The following is a 4,198-nucleotide window of genomic DNA, read 5'->3' as shown; positions in this document are numbered from 1 at the left end:
GGACGAGGCCATCGATACTTGCCCTTGTTGAGGAACATTTTGAACAACATACACAGCATCAGGGCCTTGTGTTAATACGTCGCGTGAGGTGAAGCTTTCGGTACCTTTTTACTTCCTCATGTTTTGGTTTTGAAGTGGCCGTGACTGTTTAATTCAACTTATATCTCACAGCTGATGTTATATTAATGAGAATCGGGACGATCGGTCACATGACTCTCCGCATCGGCCGGCTCTTCTTCCACTGTCCACGACTGGTAACGCCAGTCTTACAGCTTTGTCTTTGAATGTACGTACGAGAGAAAGGAAAGACTGCGAGGAGATGCAATGTGAACGCATGCTGTCGATTTGCCACTAATACCACAGTTGTTCGATGTGTGTAGACGGTAGTGTTGTTAGTAATGTATTTATACATACGGTGCACATGAAAAGTGCTTCTTCGTATACACTTAAATGGCAGCTGACACTTCCTGCCATCTTAAGGCCATCTTAAATCTTGTGTCTCGATTGTAAATTTCACGTTTTCTTCCTCCGTGCTGCCCCAGTCCCACTGAAGGGACAGTGCCAAGATGAATGGAAGTCTATGAATCAAAGCCAACCAGAGAAGAAGGTTCTGCCCTTTTTTTTTTTTTTTTAGCAGGAAAAGAGATAAGAGGGGGCGTATCTCTATGGAGAAATGAAAGAATGGAAACAGCCAGTTCTGAATGAAGTACCGTAATAAACAGCTTCCCACCACTGACGTCAGTGTTGCTTCTGCTTCAGCTCCGTTATAAATAGACGAGACTCAATCAGACAATGTGGGACAGTCAGGATCTGCCTTTCATCTCAGACATTTCTGAATACGTTGAGTGAAAATTCTCTGAACGACGACAGCAGAAACCTTCTCAGATAGTAACCCGGCAGAATGTGAGAGCTCTCCCTCGTCTGCGAGGGCTTCTTCGTACTTCCATGGTTGGTTTTAGCGACTCGCCTCTTAGAATCTCCATTCAGCATCACTGCCTCCCCGAAGTGAACTCTTGTTTGTTGGGTGTGTTATTTCTTCCTCTGTAGCTCTCCCCTTGCCCCACCTCCCCTTTTAAGTCCGAACAGCCTCCCCCTCCCACCTAAAGCAGCGTTCCTGAACACACCCCAGACCCTCACAGCCGTTTTCTTAACACTGATTATGTTTGTGGATTCTCACAGACATTGTTTGTAAAACTAAGAATTCTGCAGCAGAATATTTTTGGAGATAATTGCTGTACAGTATTTGTATGCTCTATTTTTGTATATTGCTATTTTGGAGAAAATAATATGCATTTTCTTTTCTTTTTTTTTCCCCCCCTTCGTTTTTGCTAATTTCATGTCTATTCATTTTGAGAATATGTTGCATGTAACTGACTTGAACTGTAAATAAAATTTCAAAGTTTTTGGACAGTTGAATTGGACATTAGTATTTTTCTTTTACTCATGAGAAAATGTGGGGAAATTGTATAACATACTTCACAAAAGAGTTGTTACACTGTATCACAAAAATAAAGAAAAGGATTTACAACCGTGTGCAGAATGTGTAACGTCATTCGAGTTGAGATTTTTTTTCTTTTTCAAGTTTAATACTCAGTTTGACGCACACATCATGAGTCAAAACATTGAAAAATGCACAATGCTTGAGAGCTTTTCTACTTCTCTCCAGTGAATTTTATCATAACTCCACATCTATAAAGCAGCAAATGTCTGCTTCAGCAAACTTCAGGTCGTGAGACGCACCGAGCAAGATTCTCTAAGTCGCTTGATTTAATTGATTTAACCTGATAAGGCTTCAGAAACTGTCGATACACAATATGCCTCCAGTTTCTTCAATTCCCAAGTACAGCAGTATAAAAGTAGTTCGCAAAGCTCAGCATTACTTCAGGAAAAAAAAGAGGCATGTTTCTACCTGAAGGAATCACATTTGAAATATCTGTATTAGGAACACATTATTCTTATTAATGGATTGGAGTCACTTTCATGTCCTGCCAGCTCCTGGACTGGGGCTGAACATAACAGTCAGTGATAAGGTTTGTCATGAATGTTGAAAATGTGCATATCCAATGGAACAGCGCCATCCTGTGGTTAGAGTCTGTACTCTGATACATTGTGAACACAGCACCACTCTTACAAAGATGCCATTAATCCTTAACTACTGACTACTACAGCTATTACATTTATTTGACCAATTCTTTTTCTTCAGTCTCCTGTTTGCAGTCATTACCTCTAAATCATAAAACTTGGTTCATTACTAATAAAACCTTTCTGTGTGGAGTTTCCATCTTCCCCCTGTCTTCTCTAAGCATGTCCAGCGGTTCAAAATCACATAATTGAACTGGCTGCCTGTTCTCTGTTTGCCCTGCCCTCAATGTTAAGTTGCACAAAGCAGAATCTAAGAGATGGATGAGTGGGTTTCCTGTAAAGCTCCTGGCATCTGCAGGAAAATGAACACATTTCAGTAACAGTTGTCTGTGTGGGTTTGACCTAATCTGTGTTTTGATGGAGGTGCAGCCTGTTTATGTCACTTTGACAAACTGTCAGTCTCCTCATGTCACCTTGATGAATGTTGATCCTCTAAAAATACATAAAGGCCATTAGTCAAAACTCTTTATCACAGTCAGACTCCAGCAAACTTCAGCAGTCAGACATGAAAACAAAGTAAAGATTTATAAGACAGAGGCATTTCTGCTTGAATACGCTTTTTTTAATAGATATTTCTGAATTAATTTTAAGTCTTTAGTGAGTAGCCACCTTTTATTGAACCTTTGTTGAGAACATGGAGAATATGAGACACTGTCTTCATGTCATATGGTCTCTGTTTTTAGAGCAGAATGGGAGATTGTGCTTTATTCTCATACTGTTGACTTTTGCAAGCAGTTTGATTTGTATTTTTCATGCAATTGTTCTTATGATTCTTAAGATACAGAAATTGATGTTGAAGTTAATGACAGAGCGAGAGGTTTCATCAAACCTTTATTTGCATATTTCAGCTCTTTGTATCATACAATTCTGAAAGAAATATCAACAACAGAGCACATGGTAACATGCTTTATAGTGAATATAGTCATGAATGTTGCACTGAGCCCTCGGCAGATTGTGGATGAAATATTCAGTAGAAATGGATCGATGGAGCGCAGTAAGTTACAAGGTAAACAAGACCTTTAAGAGCGGCACACTGAAGTGGTACAGGACCACAACGGACACAATACCAGCAGGTGTGTTCACAGCACTGTTGGTTGTTGAGTTGTTTGTGGAGTTTGTTGTTATTGCTACTGTTGTTGTGGCGGCCACTGCTACTGTAGTGGCAGCTGCCGCTCCTGTGGTAGCGGCCCCTGATCCTGTAGTGGCAGCTCCAGCTGCCGTGGTAGCAGGTCCAGCTGCCGTGGTGGCAGTTCCAGATGCTGTGGTGGCAGTTCCAGCTGCTGTAGTGGCAGTTCCAGATGCTGTGGTGGCAGTTCCAGATGCTGTAGTGGCAGTTCCAGATGCTGTGGTGGCAGTTCCAGCTGCTGTAGTGGCAGTTCCAGATGCTGTGGTGGCAGTTCCAGATGCTGTAGTGGCAGTTCCAGCTGCTGTAGTGGCAGTTCCAGATGCTGTAGTCGCAGTTCCACCTGCTGTGGTGGCAGTTCCAGATGCTGTGGTGGCAGTTCCACCTGCTGTAGTGGCAGTTCCAGCAGTTGGAGTGGTTGTTCCAGTAGTTTTTAAGACATTTATTGATGCTATGGACAAAAAAAAAAAAAAAAAAAAAAAAAAATAGAATGAACATATTTTCAAGTGTGCAAAATGTCATCATGCTTTTTTTTAATCAATTAAGTTTCAGTTATTTTCATCATTTACAGATTTACTCAAATTTAACTCTCTTATTTCACTATTATTCATGCCAATCACTTGTGAAGCACTTTGAGGTGCATTTGGTTTTCTTAGAGGTGCTAAATAAATGAAGACTGGTATAGTGGCGAGCACTGTTGTCTCACAGGAATTGGAGTTTGACTCTGGGGTTTTTGGCCTTTAAATTATGAATTACCAAACAGATCACATCAAGACTGCTGAGAAAATCGGTCTTTTTCTTTCTTTTAACTCACCAATGATGAGGAGTTGTATCAGAATGGGCGAGAACATTTTCATTCTGTGGTGTATCTGAAAAAAGGGTGAAAAAGTGTATTCAGAGAATGTACTTCCACCTACTAAGTAAGCAAGTTAA

This window comes from Salarias fasciatus, chromosome 6 (genome assembly GCF_902148845.1).
Source record: "Salarias fasciatus chromosome 6, fSalaFa1.1, whole genome shotgun sequence".
Taxonomy (NCBI): domain Eukaryota; kingdom Metazoa; phylum Chordata; class Actinopteri; order Blenniiformes; family Blenniidae; genus Salarias; species Salarias fasciatus.
Note: the sequence above shows the minus strand (reverse complement) of the source record.